Genomic DNA, 24,244 nt, shown 5'->3' with positions numbered 1-24,244 from the left:
TTGAAATGCAATCACACTATTATTAGAACACCGAGAAAGAACATTTGGAAACTCTAATTAATCTATTTGCCAGTCTCAACCTAGATGTGTTAACACAATAGGAGTAAACATGATTTCACCATATAGAATACTACAGGATAAATCCTTTAAAATCCTCCATCACCCTTTTCAAGGAAGAAAGAGTTAAATGTCAGAATAAGTGTAGTTGCAGGGTGTTTTCTAATGCCACTTTGATCTAGGTGTAGTTAAACAAGTCTTGCACAAGAATAAACTCTGAATTCATAAAATGCCTGGAAATCAAAAGGAACAAAGAACTAAAGAAGCATTTCTTTTCCACAAGCCTTTATCTCAATACATCCAAAATACTAATAATACCACAGGCATGGCTTGTATGTATTATATTTCTAGATGAACCAAGGAAAAGTATAATTATAGGACAGCTATATCAAGAATTGCAATCTGACAAAAAGAATTTCCACAGTGGAAATAGTAGCAATGTACATTATACCCCTACTTGCAGCACACAGGCTTCTGAAACTGACTCTCTGAGTTCAGTATCACAAAATGTTCCCAAACATTCCAAATGCTTGAGGAATGAACATTAACAGAATGTCCATAGTACAGTTTCTATAAGTGAAAAGAATGCTGTATGCTTGGCTGGTTAGTGGAAAATTGCCAAAGTCCAACAGTCACACTTGTCTCTGCTGAAACCAAACATCTCTAGACTATCAGGGGTTAGCTAAAATGCATAATAAGAGATGCACAGGTAGTATGTTAAGAGCACAGGTCAAGGAAGTTAGCATGTACAGAAGGTCATCAGATATGAGCAGCATCAGGACAAGCTGACAAAATATTTTCTGCAGAAAATGGAAATTTAGCTCCAAGAAGAGAATGCAAGAGAACCAGGCATCAAAAATACACACTCTGACAAACGTATTGTACCAAAAAGGAAGTGCTAATTGCTAATAATATCAATTATAGTTATTGATATAAACATCAGTTCAGCCTTACATCAAAAATTACTTCTGGCTTCTTACAGTCCTCTTTTATTCTTTAGCAGAGATGCCATGAATTGAAAGCTAAAATTAGTCCTGTACCCTTACTGAAATCATTATGATTTTGTTGCCTTTCAACCTAATAAAACCATGTTAAGAAATACCTTGCTTTTCCCAAAGAGTTGTTCACTATCTGATACCAAATGGCATTTTCTTTTTTGGAGATACTGTTATCATATATTTAAAATAAATGTAACATGAAACATTAATTACAATTTTTAAAAAAAATCAAATTATGAGACAGAATGACCACATTATTTTAGAAGTTTCAAGTTTCCTGTTTCTAGATATTCCCATGACTGGCTAAATATTTGCCTTTGTTTTCAACAATACTAACAAGACTAACTGCTAAAAATAGCTAAGTATTACAACTACATTTGCTGTATAGTCAGCACTGCACTAGGAATACAAGAGTGAAAATTGTTCTAACTAACTTTAACATCCAAAGGATAAAATCATACCATTTTATTTAAGCACACAACAGAAAGGATTGTGAAAAGTATCATCCAGTAACTATTTAGAAATCCTACCGAGTTCCACAGTGACCCCAAAACTGTGGCTTCATAAGCTGCTTAGAATGCAAAATGAAGACAAGAAAATGCTTTCTGGTTTTGTTAACTGAAGGTTTCACATCACTAATGAGAAAGCTGTGCTCAATGTTAAATTCCATTCCCATGCATGGCTTTAAGTTCTAAATTATTCACTTGAAATTAACAAAACATGTTTTAATTTTCATGAGCCAACAGATTTATCAACATAAATGTGAAGTGGACTGACAAAGCATTATCTTATTGATACCAATGCAAATGAATAGGTTTGACAAATGTTTTCTTTTAAATCCAATTAATGCAACTCATAATAAAATATCTTGTAACTTTTTATACAGTAGAGAATTTATTACACAATACTAATTTGCAATCACATTATTCATATAATTGTACCCCAAAGATCATCATAAGGAAGAAAGGAAGAGGCATAGAATTGCTTCTTCGAGCAAAGTAGGCAAAGATTTGCCAGTAAGATGGGGACTTTCTCTCATGACCTCCCATATTCTTGCTTTTCACTTTACTGAGGTGCAATAAAACCTCAAAAGCTTCCCTTCTATCTTGAATAGGACAGTTTTTCATCCAGAGGGTACATGCATGCTCAGAGGTGGGCGTCACATACTGTAACAACTGGTTCGCCCAGCACCGGAAATGTGAATGATCACGTCAAAATAGGCGTTCAGCATCAAAAAACATGGCAATTCGCTCACGCGAGTGATATAGGACAGAATTGCACCCAGGCCAGGTCGCAACTACCGATTCACCCAAACTGGTCAAACAGGCAGCAGCGCACCACTGTACATGTTCCACAATTCTTATATTACAAATAAAATAAATAAAGCCCCTGAATTTATAAAGCTACAAACGCATATTAAAACTCAAACACACAATGGAAAGAGTTATGTTGGAGGATAAGAGTATAAGAAAAGGATAATGCATTACTTCCACATCCTATGTTAATAGACTCCTATTATCATATTTTAAAACTTCAAAGCTAAAATAATATCTGCTGCAAAGATTAAAATCAAACAAACAGATCTAAATCTTCCAGTTGCTTCAGAGTAAAGGGGGGGGGGGAGAACCATTTGGGTGACTTTGGGCCAGTCACTCTCTCTATCAGCCCACCCATCTCCCAGAGTCATCATTGTGGGGAAAATAGGAAGAGAAAGGCTGTGTTAGATATATTTGCTGCTTGCAATATTTGTAAAAATAATGAAGGTGGGATACAAATAAATCAATAAATAAACTCCTATTCAATTTTCCAATGGGTCCTGTCGATTAGACAGAGGCTGAGATGAGTTTACATCCATAACGAAGTTGCTGCATTAAAAAGGGGAGGAGGAAACTGAACTTGTGGAAAACACAGGCGAATCCCACGTGATGGAAGAAGAGAGGATGTTTACATTAAAACAAAAAGCCTACTCTGGATGCAACCAATTTTATACTGTTAACATCATTGGATAAAACAGGCAAGATTAAACCTGCTTGCAAGACATAATGTTCTCTGTATTATCTCACAACTAAGAAGCAATAAATCCACAAATTGCAAAGAACAAAACATTACTGGTACAAACCTATTGGGTAATAAGTTATTTGGCAGCTTTTACGAACATTTTCTCCTTTGTCCTTGCACTGAGCACATCTCAAACACATGAATGTGTATCTTCTGATCCCTGGCATAAACAAGTCTAACTGTAATCCAAAAATGCAAGGATAAACTAGCTATAATAATATAATAAAAAAAACCTGTGAGTGCTGATGCAGCAGTATGGATCAAGAAAAAACATATAACAAAAAGCAACTGAAATATATTTACAACTGAAGTATTTGTACAAGTATTCTATTCAGATCTTAACTCCCAACGATTACCACTGCTGAAGGAGGAAGTAAGGTTCAGTGAACCATTAAGCAGATACTTGCTAAATGTCAAATACCTAATTAAACACTTACACAGCAACAAAAATACAGCAGAGGACTATATAAATATATATTCTCCCTGAAAATCTAGGCTAGCTGTAATGAGTAGAACAGCCTTCTCCAGCTTGATCAACTTTCATTTATTTATATGTATTACAACTTTAAACATTTCCCGGCAGTTTTCTACCACACTGACTGGGTTAATATAGGTGAGATATTAAAATAGTTTGCAAAGACTAATGCTGAAGCCATCAACTCAAGGAATTGAAACCTAGAGCGTACCAACATTGGGGAAAATTTGAATAAAAGATATGTGAAAATGGCAGAGAGAAATAAGAAACAAAGAAGTTTGCAGCTATAGAACTCGTATTTTGAAGTGAGCTCCAAAGTCCATTTTTTATAAGTAGTATGTCCTGTCCATGCCTAATATTTGCAGTAAAGCAAAACTGATGTGCCAATGGAATAGCAAAGAAATCAGTTCAGAATGAGAAATCCGAGCAGAAATCAGAATTTTGCTACAACTTGAATCCTAACAGCTTTAACCTAGCACTGAAAATGTATAAACATTTACAATATGTGCGATGTCTGCTTTGAAAAAGGAATGTTGCTGCAAGGTACAAATATTTATACTGAAGATGTCGGCTCAAATAAATGGCCCTTTCGGTTGGGTTTTACTATCCAGCCATTCATTTTCCAAATGCAGTCAAACATTTTCTTTCTATTAACATGGAAGATTGCAGTCCTCCAGCTATCACTGAAGAAAAGATTGCCAGTAATGACCTTAGCAGAAGTTTAGTTCCATCTCACCCAAATATATCCAACCTTACTGACATTGCAAGGCACAAATGCCAGATGAAAGACAGGCTACACGTGAATCCATTTCTCACATCTTGGATAATTATACCAGATGTACTCACAAAGAATTAAAAATGCTGGTGGACACCTTGGTGGACACTCGAGCAACCCATCTCTAAATCAAATCTAAATAGCAGGCCACAGTGTTGAGGTAACTTCAGAGCTTTACAAAAGCAATAATGGTATGAATGCTCTCTCAGAAGCATGTGTAACTCTCCATTTTAATTCTTATTTTAGCACAGGTCCAAAGGAAAAAATTATTAAGTAATGTTCAGAATTTGAGAAGTTCTCAGCTCACAATGACAAACAATACATTACAGTAGTGATTAATAGCTCCTGTAATGAATGCAACAAATGACAGTCTTGCTTAAATTAAAGTGCACAACCACAGAAACAACAGAAGCATGCTTGCCAATTAAAAACTGAACGTTGTCAAGCATTTTGATGCTACCAAAGAAGAATACTAGCATTAGATACTTTTCTTTTGACAAAATGCTCCAGTAGAAGCAGAGAGTGTTTTCAAGTAGAGGAAGAATTCACAAATTAAAGGCACAGGTTTGGGCAAGAATGTTATTTCCAGGTGTTATTTTGATGTCTAGTCTTGGAATTAAAGTTAATACTGCTCAACATCCATTCTCTTTCCTACAGAAGGCTTCACAAGGTTTTCAAATATGCAGTAAGAGATACATATAAACTTCAAATAGTAAGAAAAAAGTTACTTTAGTGGATAAGGTTCATTAAGCATATCATATAAGACAGAAAGAGCGTGTGTGTGTAGTAATTCTGAAAAAAATATTTTCAGGGGCCAAAGACCACAGGGACATAACAGTAAAACAACATTATTAAAGGGAATGAGGATGGGGTTTGGGGCCTTTTTTGGGAAGTGGTGTTCTTTTGAGGAGGGACTATTTATATTTCTAGATACATTAAGAATTCTGGAGACATAATGCACTTATATTCGCTCCCCTGTAAAAAGCAGAGTATAATGCTGTGCTGTAATTTAAATTTTTGTTTCCAACTGTCTTTGTTAACTTTCTTAGACGCTCATAATGATAAAGAGGTGTCACAGGGCTTAGAGAACAGTGCTTAACAATTTTTAGCAGCATTTTTCTGTATTTGTGAATAAATACTGAAGAGAATTTCACATGATTGTTAATACTGAATTTAATAAAGACAATACAAAGAAGCACACTTGATTATTATCTCACTTTCCCCCGAAGAGTTCTATATTGGTAATACAAAAATCCATCAAGTATAAAATTACGTTACAGCTTGAGAATACAAAGACATTGGAATTCCATGCAGAGTAATATGATAAAGTTGACAAAACAACTGAATTCAGACAAAATATACAAATGCGGTATATTTATCTAAACCAGCTGTATTCAAGCCAGCTCCAAGTCGTCAGTTATTGATTGTAGCTATTCCAGAACTACAGTTAGAATTATGATTTATATTAAGTGTGAAATTAGAGACCACTTCCAGATCACAAATAAGGCCAAGTAACAATTATCTGATAATAAAACTCAAACCATGGCTGGCATAATTCAAGTTCACGTTGCCTTTGTATTTAGTTCCATTCATCTGATTTTAATATCATTCTATCTTGCCAAGCTTTAGGATGTAATGGGCTGGAGTTTCTTGGTCTGAAAAAAAAATTACCCTGATATTTGAACAGCACCAAATACAAATATGACAAACTACGTTTTATCTCCAAACTAGGAATGGAAATCAAATTATGAAATCCATCCATCCAGGACAGGACAAACTATTATGTACAATGAACTGACACAAACTTACAAAGTATTTTCAATATTAGATTTCTTAATTACATATTTAATTTTCAAGTATTCACTATATTATTTCACCTGATGAAGAATATGGAACAGGAGTTATTAGAAACAATGTTGGTACTTTGTACATTTCTAAATTACATTCCTGCTCTAAATATTCTAAGATATTTGATATTTTGCAACATTTGAAAGTACTTTTCTAATATTAAATACATCAAATATTTGCTTATTTAGAAGTCCACTCATAATGCTGGAGTGAACTATCACTGATAATGTTTCTATCGTTAAACTTTGCCTCTAAGAGATCTCTGAAGCATAAACTAATGTTAAGAGTATTTTACCAATCGTTCTAAAACAAAATATTTTCCAAGGGATTCTTTGTTCTCCAGTACTCCATACATTTCTGTGTTTTCTGCCTATTTAATTTTTTTCAAAGATAGCAACTTCTTGTGTCTCGATGGTTTCCATTGCCCTCCCCAGTCTTTTACATATGTACTGTAATCATGTGATGATGCTTGCACAAATACTCAGATGAGCAGTTATTGCCATGATTAAAACAGTTGTCATGATATTTGAACCAATTCTTAAAGGACTAAAATAGACAGACACTACTGTCCTTACATGGTAATAGAAGACAAGTGTCAATAAAATAACAAACAGATCTCAAACTGGCTTACTACTTTGAGGGAAATGGGATTACATGCCAACACAAGTTTGTGCCATTAACTGGCAGAGTTAACTTAACGGTTAAAACAAAAGAGCTATTCACACCTCAGTCTTCCATGGGACACCAAGTACTATATGCACGGGGAAGGGAAGATCGCATTATTTGGGTAGTCAGAGAAATCTCTCTATATAAAAGCCAACTACCACTCACTCATCACGAAATCTCCAGAACAGTAGTCTACAAACTTAAAATTTGGCACGTTACGTTGCTCTTGGCTTCTAGGTGCTTGCTAAGAAAGGATTTTTCGAAAAGACCATCAGATCATCAGTATTCTTTATACAGTATTATATTAACACGTGTCGATACTAAGGAGATGTTCTACTCCCCATCGCTAGACTGGGCGTGGGCGTGGCCAGCACGTGATTCATCCGGCCTGCGGGCTTTACGTGTCAATTTATCAAGACCAATCACATAGTTTTGTAGCAAAGCATGGGTATCCATCTTGTAATCTATATGGATAATCCAAGTCAGAAGTAAGAGCCTGTTTGCATACAGCAATATGCATGAACACACATTAGGTTTCCTGATACTCATTCAATTGGAAGACCTCAGAAGTATATTCAAAAATCCTATGATCATTTGGACAGACCCCAAAGATTCACATCCATTCCTGATTCCATATACATACTGTCAGAATACATATATGGAAGAATCAGAAATCAAACAGAAGTTAGAATATGGTTGTCAGGGTTCCAACCAATGCCCTAATTAAAGGGCACGAAACCAATATTATTTATTATATAGCAGGTGTTTATATCTGAGGTAGTGAAAAAGTAGTGAAAAACTATTTTTCCTCCTGAGGAACAAGAGTTCTGAATTTTCTTGCACTATTCCACTAACTGAAAAGTCCAAAGGATTGGCATGCTCATCTACCCAATGAAAACAGAGCCACAAAAGGGCTAAAGGAAGCATTTTTGCATAATTGTTTTTGATCTGTGGTTTTAATTGTGTTGCACTGATCAGTAGCCTTCATAAATTTTACTGGCATCTGGACGTCATGCTGCTGAGTTTTTTTTTCTTTGTTTGTAAAAATGAGACATTATTCACTGGCTGGATTTACACACTGCACTGTCACAAAGAAGTTTGATTTTAACTAAGCATAGAATGGGAACCCAGTTATGGTATCATCCAATATGACCAATGTGTCTATAGAAAATCATATTTTACACCTGCTGAGTTTTTTGCGTATCTAAACATATATTAATACAGTACACCAATAATAATAATAATAATAATAATAATAATAATAATAATAATAATAATAATAATAATAATAATAATAATATAAAACACCAGATATCATGGTTGTAGAAGGCCGAAGTGTACTGTTTATTAATATCGCTGTTCCTGGAGATGACAGAGTCGAAGAAAAAGAACTAGAAAAAATGATGAAATATCGTGACCTAGCCATTGAAACTACACGGCTATGGATGAAGCATGTAACAGTGATACCCACTGTCATTGGGGCACTTGGCACCATGTCCATGAATTTTACAAGATACATCCACAAATTGCAGCTTCCTGCAAACACCAGCAGAACTGCAAAAAACTGCGCTACTCGGAACATCTTATATTTTAAGAAGGTACTTGGTTGATACCTAGGATGCTGGCAGCAAACCATTAGTATCAACCATTAGTCACTGATATTTGTAATGCATTATTGAATGTTCAGTTGGCTGAGTTTCATGTTTAATGAATAAAGTATGTAGTAGTAGTAGTAGTAGTAGTAAATTAGTAGTAAATTAAGATATGGGAAGCTGGTGTACTGTAACAGAAAACAACAAACTACAGAATCTCCTTCATTTCCCAAAATGTTTGTGAACCAAACATTTGGTTTGTGTGGTCAAATGTTCCTCCAAAACAGGGAGAACCAGAGAAGCATCCTGCTATGGAACTTTTAAAACACTAGCACATCATTCACAATGTTTTCCAAATTTTAAATGTACCTACCAATCCTGAAATGATTAGAAAACCTGAAGCTTAATGCAATGAATAAATGCAGCTACTTAGCAGTTTTAATATCAAGGCACCCATTATAGCAACTGCCTAGAAACCTAGATCTGGCCAACAGTAGCAGGTTGTTAAGAGTGCATTTATAGTCTTCATTTGTGATTGACACAAGCTTAAAATTCTTTCCCTCCTCCCTTCTCCTCTCTGAACTTCAGCAAGAGACCAAGAACTTTATTCAACCTACGTTAATTCTATGATGCTTGTAAATTCCCCATTTATTCGTTTCTTGATATATTTTCTTTTTTTTTCTTTTATATTTTTCTTTCTTTTTTCCTCTTTTTAGAGTTGTTCAAATACTCTTAATAAAAAAAAATGACGAAAAAAAATTCCACAATTCTTTCCAGGGTATCAGCTTTATTATAAACTTAAACAGTTAACTGTAATGCAATTGGCAGAGAATATTTCAATATAGGAAACAAGTTCTACTTGGAAAAATATGCAGGGAATCAAGAATGCTTATGAATCAAGAATGCTTATGTATCGAGTAAAGCTAATGATACTTAAAGTAAGGGTGATCTAAAACTTCCTGGAATTTCTTGTATGTCAGAATTATCTGCAGGACATAGTTTCCTCATACTTCTGGTGATAGAGATGCAGAAACCTTCACTACTTCTTGCAATAGAGCGGAACAAGTCAGAGGCTCAGCAGAGTAGTGTAGGAGTTGAAAAAGAACATCTGGTTCCTGCTCCCCAATCAGCATTATCAGGCAAAAAATGTCCCCTTCATCGGTAGTACTGAATAGCTGACCTTTGATCCTACAGAAACCTATACATTAAACTCGCTTCTAAAAGATTACTCCTCTGAGATATTAAAATTGGCTGGACTTTAATGCATACAAATTCTTGCTTTTGTTGGGTTTTCTTTTTGCAGTAAAACTCTCCAAACAGAAATGCTAAATAAATCAGTTTAAGAATTCCTCTGAATAGGTACTGAACAGGCACAGTTCTAAATATTTAAGTGCAAAAGCAGGCTTTTGCATCTACTTAAATGTGGCTACAATTGTGGAATTTCTGCTTTGAGCGGGGGCACGCTACCTATAAAAATGACAGGCCATCTATCAATCTCCTTGTCTTGATAAGCCTCTCGATGACCTTGTGTTTTTATTTTTTTTTCCTGTTTCCTTAAAATGCTTTAACAATTACATTATGAGTTTAAGACTTTATGTGCCCTACCTAGACATTATTATACTATCCACAATGATGACATTTTCAGAAATGAGGGGAAAAAAACCTAGACAAAATTAAAATAATACTGAAGAAATACTGCTTCTTTATTCTGAGAAAATTACTAGTTTTGCCTCTTCTGCCTCTGCTTACTACTGGTTCCACAGTTGTCATATTCAAGATCGCCTTCACAAACTCTCAGATCCCACAGTCCTGGCACATTCTATCAATTTAGTCACATTTTTTTCTCTCTCTTTGCTTCAAGATCACTCATCCAATGTGCCTTCTAGGTATTGGCTCTCCCTTTTCCCACTGTAAACCTGCCCAGATCTGATGTCACTGCTTCCTTTCTTTATTCCCTGAATCATGCAAAGTTTTTCTTTTGGATCATGCCAATTCAGTGTTTCTCAATTTGGGCAACTTTAAGATGCATGGACTCCAGCTCCCAGAATTCTCCAGCTAACATGACTGGTTAGGGAATTCTGGGAGTTGGAGTCTACTTATCTTAAAGTTGCCAAAACACTGCTCCAATTACTCAATTCCTATTCAAAACCTTCTCTAAAGGTTTAGAAATAATAAAAGGTACACCCCTCTCTTCCTTACATTTTTATTTTGTGTGGTTAGATATGCTGTATATAAAAACTGCCCTAATGGCTGACCATCTGTGCTGTCCAAGTACTTCTCAAGACACACAAGAGCGTTCTGGAAAAAATCAACAAGAGAAGAAGTTCAAAGTTTTCATAAGAGTTCCCAATCATTCTTTTTAATTTTAAAAATTGAAGTATTTTTTAATAATATGGCCTACCTAAAATGACGTGGCCTACCCTAGAACCTACATACTCAAATCCAACATAATGCAAGCTAGTTATTTTAAGTAAGCATTCAGAATTTTCATGGGATAGACATAGAATCATAGCCACCATGGGAAAGAGGATGTTAGACTTGAGTTTTGATTTGATTCAACAGACTTCTTATTTTTTTTAACAGTCTGTCTCTATGGGCATGGGCATCCCCAAGAAGCTTCTAAATATCCTTAAGCTTCTATTGTCAAATTGCATTTAAGGTTTATTTAAACTTGTGAAGTTATATTTTAAATATACCCAAAATATTCAGATTCTTTTTTTTAAAAAAATCCTTTCAATGCAGAATAATCAATCCAGATGAGTTGGACTACATTTCCAAGCATTCCCATCCAAAATCCAACATATGTGGATGTGCCAGTTAGGGGAAAACTGAGCTAACAAATTCAATAATTAAAATCCTTCAAATGAATAAGCAGATTTACGAGGTGGAGCTTTCATGTTGCCTTTGCCTAAATAAAGTTATGCCCAATCTAATGACTCAAAGTAAAACAAACAAAACCAAAGAACACTTTATTACTCACAGCTTACTCAAGATGGCTATGGCAGTTATTCTTTTAAAACTAAAGATGTCTTCTTGAGTAACTGGGCTATAATCCTAATTATACAACAAGTGTTCCCATGCAGCCCTGCTTTCTAATTTATTAGAAAAGCCAAACATAAATATCATTTCTCTCCTGTCTCAGCAATCTGACGAAAAACATTCAATTATATATGTACAAGTTTCAACAGGATACCTTCCTGATTTTGATATAATTCAATTAAAGGTTCTATTGACAGAAAAGGAAGTATACCTTGCTAAACAGGCTTTTCCCCCTCCTCCCATAAATGCATACACAATGAAAAAAATAATACCTGCATATTTAATAAAACGCTTATATTTCAGAATGATTTATTCTGGTGTATATTACCTTCATTTTGTTTTATCTGTTGCAGCTTTCAGTGTAGTTCTTTGTTTACTCTGCTTGAATATTGAATGTGAAAGTCATATTTCAACTTTTAAACTCTTAAAGGCCATAAAATCCTGGCAAATAGTGTGCAAAAAAAAACCCAATTTCACCAAAATTTCTAAGGGACAGCAGGTCATTCGTGATTTTTTTTCCGATTCAAAGTGATATCGAAATGCAGAACTGCCTCCACCGCCTTAAACTAAAATCAAGAAATGAAATGAGAACTGGAATTCAGGTTGCATCCCTGCCTCTTTTGTTAAGCTAGGGCTGGGCTGCCTGAATCTCACACCCAAGAAACACATCTGGATTTCTGCTAAAGTTATATTTCCTGAAGATCTGAGATGGTCTTTTTTTTTAAAAAAAAAACCTTTTTCTACAACAGAAGGAAAGCCTTCCAGTTGTCCTGGAATGATGAGGCATCCCATAATTCGCATGGAGATTTACAGATATACATACACTCAAACATGACACATATTTCTCCTTCCCCTAGATCCTGGAATGCCATCACCTCTTACAATGCTCCCTTTCTGCCTTGCCTTCAACAATAACCAAACCAAAGTTGAACACAGAAAAGCAATTACCTTCGGAGTCAGGATTTCTCCAGGCAGATCCCTACATAATCCAACAGGACAACCCTGTAGCCTCGAGAGCTGGCTTCTTCTCCCACAGAAAGTGAGCCTGGTCTGATTATCCCAGGCGGTAGCTTTTCTCCACCTCCACTTCTTTTTTTTTTTGGGGGGGGGGGGTTGGAGGCGGAGGAAAGAGGGAGAGAGGTAGCGCCTTGACAAATCCTTTTTGCCTTTGTTCAGGGTTAGAAGTTGAGCCTGTTCTCTCAGCCTCTTTCACTTCTTGTATTACAGTTACACGGCTGTGTGACGTCTGGTGAGATGAAAAAGGGAAGAAAACAACTGAGTAGAAGGGACGCCTGGCCAGGGAGACTCCTCCTCTCTTTGCCTCACTGCTGCCTCCTCCCTTTTGTCGACTAACACACACACACAGCAACAAGCGGTTGGAAAGGTTGTGTGTGTGGGGGAGAGACAAAAACAGGGGGTGGCCTCCTTCCTTCCTTCACAGGTATGGGGGGGGGGGGGGCTTACAGCTATAAGTCCAGCTCAAAATAGCCCTTCCGTAACCATCTTCTGCCTGATTAGCCTAATTTCTCTGGGCTTTTTCCAGAACACACTCATGGTCTTCTTGGCATAAAATACAAACTGACACAAACACAAGCGCAACCGATACACACACACACAAAATTACTCGACATGCTTCAGTTTTCCAGTTGCAATACCAGCAAAGCAAAAGGCAATGGTTATTTGCCACTGCTCTCTCCTAAGAGCATTTTGACTTTGACCACCTTGGAATTGTTTGAAATAATAAGGGACAATGCAATTCCATCCAATTATCAGTCCTGAATAAGACCTGTTGTGCTTAAAGCTAGACTTACTCCCAGGTAAGGATATAGAGGAATGATATTTAGGATTTTCATCCAATGTACTTGAGAAAAATGCAGTTATCTGGAAGTAAGATCCCTCCAACTCAATAGAGCTTATATCTATTACTTTATTATGAGCTATTACTTGCTGTTTATGTGTACACTGTGAGCTTATGAACGGGAGACAAATTCCTTGTTTGACCAATCACAGTTGGCCATTAAATAATTATATTCTATTCTATCTAAGTAGTCCAGAGAATTGACTATAGTTTCAGCTGCCAATTCAATGCATGTAACTTCAAAAAAAGGCAAGAGGGAATTATTTCAAGTTAAACATGCTGTGAATAGATCTTTGAACCCATCTAACTCCTTTGCTCACTTTTGAGCAAAAACAAAAGAGAGATTTTTTTTTCAGATGCATGGACAGTCAAGACAAGTTTCCTTTTGCATCACAAAAGGGATCAATTTATGCAAGCTGACTCAATATATACTCAGAGGTCTGTTACCACCACTTTCAGCAGATTTCCTTTCAAGAGCACAACCACAACTGATTTACAAATAAACACAGAAAGCGAGCTGTGCTGTCAAACATGAAGGCAACCAAACATGAAGGCTTTACCCTAAGGTCGACATTACTTTTTCTAAAATACTTTTACTAATTCCATAATATGTAATAGTTAATGTAATCCAGTGCTAGTAAACAAAGGGGACTAGCAACCCAGAAGTTCAAGGAACAAGCCTTCTATTAAATTATTGCTTGCATATACAAAAAGCTGCTGAACAATACTACTGGTACACTGCCTCACCCATTGCACACACATTTGCCTGAAATTAAAGAAAAGGCGTATGAGGAAATAGCTTAAAAACAAATCTAATTCCAAAACTATGTAACTGAATAGCTAAATGTTCCTACTGAGGTATTCTGTCCTCTTAAAAGTTAAATATATGGCTGCCAAGTGAGTTAATGAAAAACTCTTTGCTAGTTAACTCATTTAGTGCATCAGCTATGAATTAAAGCATGTGGCACATGGCCAGAGCATAAAGGACTCTCTTTGAACATGCTCAGATTTCTCTCTAACAAGAAATAGTTCTGATCATCTCCAGAGTGAAGTGGGCTGTTGGCTTCAACACAAAAGGTTGCATTTAGTTCTTGAATTGTCCATCCCACCCCTTCATCCCAATGTAGAAGATAAAAAGCCAGCAAAAAATCAAGCATTTCACCTTAAAAACACTGCAACCTTTTGCCCCAAACTCTCTATACAGTACATACTAACAGACAATATGTTCATGATCTAAAGCCAGAAACTTGTTATAATATTGATATTGGGGAAAACGGGTGGAATGACAAAGGGAGGAATTTCTTAAGTAAAAGAACAGGGCCAGATCCATGATAGGCAGAGAGCTTTCCAGCTCTTTAGTTACTGAATGTGCTTATTGTGTGGTAAAGAAATGATCATTATTCATAGCATTCATGGAATATGTTGGCCACTAGTCGTTCTTTTGTGCCAGGACAGTTAGGACTGACATTTTCTGAAATGAACTTTTCAGTATTTTTTTTTATCTAAAGTTATGTTTGTGATCATTTAAAAATCTAATCAGTGAAAAAAAAGAAGAATCAACAGGATGCTGCATTATCCAGTGGGCTATAGAGGGAGGGGGGATTGTTACACAGTAGTTTCCTTTGAAAACCATGAAGAAACTCAACCCCCTATTGTGTTATAGATTCAGTGTGATCCTGCCACACATTAAAAAGTCCTTTTATAGCAATGACTCTTAAATGGATATAAATAATCACATTCTTGAAGTTGCAATGGGTGTATTTTTTGGACACTGTCCACTCCTTTCCCCCCCCCCCCAAGAAAAGCAAGTCTGCCACATTGTTCAAACACACCGATAGATCATTCTATGCTTCCTCGCCTTCCCCAGATCTCAGCTTGATACTTGAAACCACCACCTTATGACAATTCTATTCACGATCAGAGTTCTGGTTTCAGGACTGAATTTTGGTTGACAGCAGATGGGTGATGTGGGTGGGCGAAGGTATCGTTTACCTATCTGGATTCTGGCGCCTAGCCCAACAAAGGCAGAAGAAGCATGTAGAAAATACAAGGGAAGAGCTCTTGCAGCCTGAAATGTTGGAGTTGCAATGCAAACAACAGTAAGAGATGAGAGTTGATGATTGGAGGGCGAGGCTGCCAGTCTTTCCTGGAGGGCAGGACTAAGCTAAACATGGTACTTTGCATCGTTTTCCCCCTTCTTCTTTGCCATTTAATTATCCCCTCTCCCCTCACTTTAAAAAAAAAAGTTTAGGGAAGAAACATCCATGTTCATGGTAGGAGTTGATCTCCTTAACCAATAGCACCAGAGATGGAAAATATTCATACACTTTCAGTAGGAGGTGGGTGGGGGAGGAGGAGGAAAGGAGGCTTTACTGTTCTGTTGAAAGCTTTAACCTTATATTGCTTTCTTCAAATTCAGTATTTTTTTGAAGAGTAGTTGGATGATAAAGCCCCTACCTTCCCCTCCATTTAATTTATGGACTCATTAGTCTAATTTCATTATTTAATCATGTGCCAGTCATTGTACTTCCTTAAGAAAGGAGTGGACTGACCTATTTTTGGCAGGAGATAAACGATCGTGTTAACAGATGTTAATCTTGTAATCTGTTTTCCTGTAAGCACTTCATATACCCGCCGTTTCAGACGTTAACAACAATATCACGTCACACATACACAGGAGGAATTGACGTCAGGATTCACTACTTCTTTTTCCCCAAATAGGGGAGAGAATTTCGCCCAACGCCTTCAAAGACATTAAAGCTTTTTCCTACTTTATAAATGCTGATTTGTTCTGCCTCAACTCCCACAGGCGGTGATTTGCATTTCAAATTCCACAGGTTAGAAACCCCCCCCCCCAATTCCCTTTTCTCTGAGATACACAGACAAACACACGTACAAATATAAACCCAGCCCAAGATCGCCAATGTGGATCGAGAGAGTCAGGTAGCGCATCTAGGTTAAATAAGACACCGAGTACAAATCTCCCAGAGGCCACCACAAAACGTCGGTAGCGGCTACCTCTCCAGTCCAGGCGGCTTGTTTTGGGGAAACCGTCGATCTGCCCAACGGAATAGATGGGATAATACGGACTCACACGCAACCCTCCCCGGCCGCTGCTGTGAGGGTCACAACGCTTCCAGACCCAAATGCTGGCCGCGGGAAAGCGGGGCGGAGGGGGGAGAGCGAGGGAAGGAGGGGATAGAGCGGGCGAGGGCAGGGCAGATCCTTCGGCGGCGGGGGATCCACCCAACTACCTACTAGAGACGGGACATCCCGCTGTTGTAACCTTCTGCACCCAGGCCCCTTGCAAAGCCCCAAATCTCTCCCCCCCCTTCCACCCGCGTCGCCCCCCCTTCCCGAGCTCTTGTGACTAACTGGACCCGAGCGCGGTAAAGTTTCCGCAACTTTCTCGAAACTGTTTTTTTTTTTTCATTCAAATGACGGTTGCAACTCTTATGCTAATTCTGGGTGGAGATGGGAGGGGCGGAGGAAAAGGAGGGACAATATGTCTGCATTATTTCTCTCTCTTTTTTTTCCCCCACTAGGCAATCTTCCCTCCCTCCCTCTTTTTCCTCTCTTTCTCTTTCTTTTCCCACTAGGCAATCCTCCCTCCCTCCCTCTTTTTTCTCTCTCTTTCATTCTTTTCTCACTAACCAATCCTCCCTCCCTCTTTTTCCCCCTCTCTTTCTTTTCCCACTAGGCAATCCTCCCTCCCTCCCTCTTTTCTCTCTTTTCCCCCCCAATAGGCAATCCTCCCTTCCTCTTTTTTCTCTCTCTTTTTCCCCAATAGGCAATCCTCCCTCCCTTTTTTAATCTCTCTCTTCTTTTTTCCCCACTAAGCAATCTTCCCTCCCTCCTCCTTTTCTCTCTCTCTCTTTCTCTCCCTCCCGTGTTTCAACACCCCTCCGAGCGGCAGGACTCATCCGTGGATATCCCTCTTCAAGGTGGCTGTTTGGTGTGTGTGTGTGTGTGTGTTTTAAATCTCCAGAAGCGGAATACTGTAAAACCAGCCTTTAAACAAAAAACACCCCTCAACTTTCCAAGGCAAACTATGCCCTTCACTTCAGCTGCCGGTTCGATAAACAAAACAAAACCAACCAACAAACAAAAAGTGTCCAGGCGAGGGAGGAGGAGGAAGAGGAGGAGGCTCCCCCGCTCCCGGTCCGCAATCCAGCCCTTTCAGGAGGCGAGCGGCCGCTTCTTCCCAGACTCCAAAGGCTTGCAAAAAAAAAAAAAAAGCAGTCCACCTACCTTGGACGCGGGGGGTTTAATGTTAAAAAGGACGAGCCGAGAGCTCGCCTTCCCGGCCCTTCTCGGTGGAGAACATTTGACTTGACGGCACCTCCTTCTCTCTCCCCACCCCCCCCACCCCACCCGCGCCTTTCACAAAGTGTACAAAGCTGAAAGCTTCCCATCGTTCAGAGATCGGGAGGAGACCGAGTCCAGCCGCCTCCTCCCCCCCCCCAAGCCAAAATTCACCCTCTTTAAAAAAAATTTATCTCCAGGTTTTAATTCCCAATAACACCCGGCCATCGCTTCTGCAAAAGTGGGTTCCCGATTAAGATGAACTATATTATTCGTTGGAACCGCCAAGTTTTTTGTGTGTTTTTTTTCCCACGGACGTTATGAAGGGGATTCTCATTTCTCTCGATCTCTCGCTTACACCCCCCCCTCCACTACCCACCCACCCACCCCGCCGCCTTCCCGGATCCCTTTGATCTCTTGCAGCAACGCCTCCCAGAAGGTATCCCGCCAAGCGGGTCTTTGGAAATGGTCTTCCAAACGCCCATTTTTACCTTATCTCGGTTTAAAGGTGATGTGATTTGGAGAAGGACAGACAAACAACAACCTGAAGGTGAAACCACGCGCTGAATGCAATAAGGAAAGAACTGCACATGATTCACTGCGCCAGCTCCACTCGGGCGAGCAAGGAGGGGGCGTCTCTACACCCCCGGCTGCCGAGCCCCGAAGAAGGGGCCCGCCAGCCTCAAACTTTCAGTCCGGCTTCGGCCCGTGGGGGGACCGTTTTGAGCACCCGGACTGCAGCGAGGCCGGAGAAATAGGCGTCTTTTTCTTTTCGCCCTCCCTCTTCAATGTATAGGTGCATGACTTCCCCCAGCCGGTAGAATGGTCTGTTCTATATTAAATGCACACACTGTCTACTATTGTCTCATCAGCACAAAGTTCTTGTGTAATGCGGGGACAGACTAAATGGCCAAAAATGAGTCACATAAAAACAATTATTCCACTAATAGGACTGATTCATTAACAGGTCTGTTATTCATTTGAGCTTCTACCAAACAACTAAATAGTAGCTAATTATCAAACGCTATTACATATATTCCCAATGTACACAAACTCTCCGGCTCTTAAACACACACACACACACACAACACGAGATAATTATGTATTTAGCAGCTATATAGTTACAACTTTTAAACAAAAATTTGGCCATTTGAATTATTAAGTCCTATGCAGGGAAAGCAATGCAGAAAAATGAATTCTACAACCACTGTCTTTATTTTATTACGTATGAATTAGATTTTCAGCATGTGGGCATACATATAGAAAGCATTAAATTATTTTAAGTGGCAATCTTATATGTCCTGGTGTGTCTGTATATGCATATGTTATGTACAATTATAAATATATATGTATTCAGATGTATGGGTGCACATAGTAAAATATATATTATTCATACAGTCTTCCTATTCATATTCCAGATTTAAATAACCAGTGTGATTTTATAATATGGCGTTGTCTGAAGCATGTTTACATGTACATAGTTGTATCATATGACAGCTTTCTGTGGTGCTTTGAAGTGGCAAAGTTCTTCAAGCAAAGTGTTACTTGTGTAGCGAATGTGCAATATTCCAGGGGCCTCCTAGAGGTATATACCATTTTTCTGTGGAAGAAAATAAAACACCAAATAAGATAAAAAGGCAGCACATTCTGAACAAAACACCCACAAATATACATACACACATGCATATGTGTGTGTGTGTATACATATATACATACACATACATACATACATATCCATATCCATCCATCCACACATCTATCTTCCTCGACATACAAGTTTAATGATCAAAGTTCAAGGTTACAACAGCACTTTAAAAAATGACTTATGACCATTTTTCACATTTATGACTGCTACATCCCCATGGTCACATGATTTAAATTTGGATGCATGACAACAGGTTCATATTTATGATGGTTGCATTGTCTTGGGGTCATGTGATCATCTTTTGCAGCCTTTTGACAAGCAAAGCCAATGGGGAAGCCAGATTCACTTAACAACAGTGTTACTAATTTAACAGCTGCACTGATTAGCTTAACAAATGTGGCAGGAAAAATCGTAAAATGGGACAAAACTCACTTAACAAATTTCTCACTTAGCAACCTAAATTCTGGGCTCAATTTTGGTCATAAATTGAGGACTGCCTGTACATACTTTTAAATACTTTTAAATAAACACTCCGACTTCAATATGAACCTTAAATTAACTTAAAAATCCATACCCTGCTTTTTCTATCATCTCATTTAATGAACATAAAGTATTACTCACTCACGGGCTTCTAAAAAAAATTGTATTCTTTTTTGTCTTCATCCAGTAAGATCACTGATGGGGTAACTGGCAGCACAGAACTTTGAACGAAGGCTGACACTATCTTCCTTCCAAAGATCTTTCCAGCAGTCCTTATCCAACCATGTTTATTATTACTAAGCAGTTAAAAGGAACACACAGTCCACATTTCTTCACTGTACTTTTTTGCTGGCCAATTAATTCAAGGACAGCTCAATTGCAGTTTAAATGCTTACCTGGCATTGTGGTATTTTGTGTGTGAGAGAAGTTTGATAGTGCTTCTAAGACGACAGTGTTCAGACCATTCTCCAAATATTCCCCCATTTTGCAACAGACTGTGTTGCAAAGAACTGGTCTGTACTAACTGAAACTTTTAAAAATTTAGGAGCATTTGGGGATAAGAAAGGAGAGAAGAGCTAATAGAGAAAGTTTGCAGTTGAGAATACAGGGGGGAGAGAGAGAGATGTTGTGTGGGATATACATTATGTGTTCTAATTTGAGTAACAAGCATGTTAAAGATCATTGACAATTGTTGCATTCAGCCCAAATGAGTGGGAACGTTTGTAGCTATGCCCTCCGAATCAGTTTGGACCTTAGACTGCAATGTCATTTCTACATATTACGTATCCAGGCAGGAAGAGTGACTTAGGGAAGGATCTTGTGCCACAATTTTCAAAATTATATCCAAAGAGCCAATTTGTTGTGGTGATTAGAGGCACCATGTTAGAAATGGCAAAAAGTGTGAGTTCTAGTCCTGCCTTAGGCACAAATACAACTGGGTGACTTTCCACTAGTCACTCTCGCTTGAAGAAGGCAATGGCTAGCTGACTTAAACACACACACACACACAATCCCTCAAAGGTTTCAAATTCCATTTTCACTTTTGCATTGCCACATGTGCAGTGATGGGATGCAAAAAATTTTTACTACCAGTTCTGTGGGTATGGCTTGGTGGGCATAGCATGGCTTGGTGGGCATGCCAGGGGAAGGATACTATAAAATCTCCATTCGCTCCCCACCCCAGGGGAAAGTTACTGTAAAATCCCCATTTCCTCCAGATCAGCTGGGAGTCAGGAGGCAGAGAATAGATGGGGGCACGGCCAGTCAGAGGTGGTATTTACCAGTTCTCCAAACTACTCAAAATTTCCGCTACTGGTTCTCCAGAACTGATCAGAACCTGCTGAATACCACCTCTGCATATGTGGAATGAGTACCTGACTATGCTTCTGGATTGAAATGTTGTGATTGTGGTGACATGCAGACAACAACATATATGTACACGTGTTCTTTGTGTCCTGGTCAGCGTACATTTGAAGACCCCATGGCAAAAGGTTTGTTTAACTGGTATTTTATATTTTAAAATTTGTGTCGCATAGCATGCCTTATTTTCATTGTAATGCTTCTGACCCAAATAAACAAAACTTTTGCACAAAACAATCGAGATTTAATATATATATATATTGCCACTTACTGTATTGTACCTAACCTTACCCAGGTGTTCACCTGATGTGGCATGTTCAACAATATGGCATTTTTTGGCTTGGACTTCCAAAGCATCCTTTGTGCTCCAGCTTTTCTGCGTAGGACTTAACATTGTGATAGGAGGCTAATCAGTTCCATATGGGGAAAATTGACACGTTGAATCAAAAGCGTGTAGAATATTCAAGCTTCTCCATCCTGTGTGATTATCATGACTGACTTTCATTTGGAGGTTCACCTTAATTGTATTGGCAGAAGAAAAAAATTATTTTTAGATAGTGTAAAGCACGCTCATGCTCCCATGAGGTTAGACAACCTGTTTGCAACAGCACAAAAGTCAGAGGAACATCAGGCACATTCCTTAGAAAAGAATACATGCCAATTCAGAGGTAACCCTATTGATCTCAATGGGGTATAGTCATTGTATGGTCTCCGAAAGCTGAAATATTTTGATATATTTCGATAATATACTGTATATGCACATATAAAAGGTAACATTGCCTAGTGAACAAACTGTAAGCATATAATAGACTGCAGCATAAAGCTGGAGTACTAACCTTTTAATTTTTTTCACAAAGAAAATACACCCTTATTAAGGACATTATTGAGAATAATCCCACTGACACCTGCCTATTTCTGCGCAAAGATCAAATCTCCTGGTGTGAAGCAAAATGGCATAGTGATAATTTTATAAAACAGCAACCTTTGTTTTGATTCTGATGAATTCTTTTTTTCTTGCTTCAGAAAATGAAATTATAATATCAATCAAATAGTTAATTCAAAAAGCAAATCATGTTAGTATCTCTTTTGATCAATCTTCTCTGAAAATGCTGCATGTGCCAGATCGTATTGCAAAACTCTAATTTGAAATTATTTTGTTAAATTTTAATACTAAGTCTGGAAATGTCTGTTATATTAATATCTCAATATACATTTTACTGCTTATATCTTGTGATTCAACTTAATCCGAGGTCTAAAATATTTACTTTTCCTTAAATGGAATAAATTCTTTGTTCAATATTTTGAATATTTTTGTAAGCATAAAAGTGATATTTTGATTAAAATCAAGGCAGTGACTGACGTGTGTAACTTATCCTTAGGAATTATTGGTGAAAGTTAAGATAGACATTGTGGGCAAGCATGAAAAACAATATATAACAACTTCAGAAGGAAGAAAGTAATTTGACATTATAAAAATGGCTTTGTATTAATTCCATGAAACATATAAAGAACACATTTAGGTTTTACTTTTTCTGTATAGGAGCTGCTTTTGTTTATTGCTGTCAATTCTGATTTTAAAATTACTAAGAATTATAATTTAGATTTAAATATTATGAAATTGTATTAGCCACATATTTATTTCAAACTATGTCCAACTCAATTTATTGAATTTACTACATAGGGCTGCAGTATTACTTTTAGAGCAAGCCTGTTCATGCATTCCTACATTTTTTGAAGTAGCAATTCTTGTAAAATCTCCTATGAAGATGATCCAAAACATCTTTTAAAAACAAACTATTGCAATAGTTTCATTTTCCTTTCTTTCAATTTTGTGCAAGGTGCAGAACAAATGACAGACATTTAATACATGCTGGTCTAAATTCTTGGCTGAAACTATATATTATAAAAGGGAGCCTTACAGATTTCTTGCTAACATCTGCAATTTACAAATAGAAAATATTAATACCATTATGATCCTCCTAGAGGTTCATTCACCCCTTCTTTTTTGGGGGGGGGGGGAATCCTACTTAGTTGGAAGCTAAACATGGCTAAATTATTTTTAAGAAAATATGGTTCGTTTGCTGCCAACACGATGCATCTTACTCAGTTACAAAGAAATCTCTGGCAGAATGGTCTATATCACACAAAAAATTGAACATTTCTTTGTAATCATGAGGTGCCACAGCTACTTGGAGCAAGCACAAGAGCAATTCCTTCATTTCCTGCATAGTTTTACATACTGATGCTCTTTGCCGTTACCAGCTTTGGGTCAAGCTTGTCACGCATAAATTCAGCAAATGGAAAAGAATGCTTTTTCTTCCCAGCGCATAAGAATAAAGTAAGTTTTCAGCCTTGTTTCCAGACTTTTATGCAACTATTGTTCATGGCCGCACAATAGATTTTAGGAGTTCAGAAGAAAACCAGCTACAATTCTATATTATCTACTACAATATTCTACCTGTCAATGACTACTTCAGCTTCAACCACAACAATACACTAGCACACAATAGATACAAACTTATGGTAAACCGTACCAAACTCGATTGCAGAAAATACGACTTCAGCAACAGAGTGATCACTGCCTGGAATGCGTTACCTGACTCAGTGGTTTCTTCCCCAACTCCCCACAACTTTAACCTTAGACTGTCTACTGTTGACCTCACCTCATTCCTAAGAGGTCTGTAAGGGGCATGCATAAGCACATCAACGTGACTACCGTCCCTGTCCAAACAACCCCATTTATTAGTGTCCATTTCATGTATTCATAATCTTGTATGTACTTATAGCTATTATTTTATACACATTTGACAAAACAAACAAATAAAATAATAATAATATTTGCTTACCTGAAAGGAAGGCTCACTGAAATCAGTATGCCATACTGTACTTCTGAATGAAAATATAGACATTTGTTCTAAGCTACCTTGTGATTCCTTTATACATGTGAGATGTCACACTTACATATTAATTGTCTGATCATCTTAAAACATAGTAGTCACTTGAGTAAGGACAGAACAATTTGGTCATGCAAGTGGTATTTTTCTCCTGGAAACAGAAATAATCAAGAGAAAATACCATTGTTGTGGTGA

At 37.7% G+C, this 24,244-nt stretch overlaps 1 protein-coding gene across 5 annotated transcripts in view; it reads right to left on the bottom strand.

Moving 5' to 3' along the window:
* The window catches only part of ZNF516 (zinc finger protein 516), a 144,226-nt gene extending 125,839 nt beyond the window's left edge, over positions 1–18,387 (bottom strand). The window contains exon 1 of one of the 5 annotated variants that reach the window (XM_081952282.1): positions 18,163–18,387. The gene's annotated coding sequence lies outside the window, so the exon portion shown is untranslated. Of the gene's footprint in view, positions 1–12,456; positions 12,881–16,384; positions 16,604–17,617; positions 17,998–18,162 lie in introns of those variants that run through there. The other 4 variants (XM_081952284.1, XM_081952283.1, XM_081952285.1 and 1 more) reach the window with 4 other exon arrangements.
* Between the last annotated feature and the right edge of the window lie 5,857 nt (positions 18,388–24,244).

The sequence above is a fragment of the Natrix helvetica genome (genome assembly GCF_964273705.1).
Source record: "Natrix helvetica genome assembly, chromosome: 4".
NCBI lineage: Eukaryota > Metazoa > Chordata > Lepidosauria > Squamata > Natricidae > Natrix > Natrix helvetica.
The sequence above is the reverse complement of the archived record's forward strand: the minus strand, read 5'-3'. Positions and strand labels throughout refer to the sequence as shown.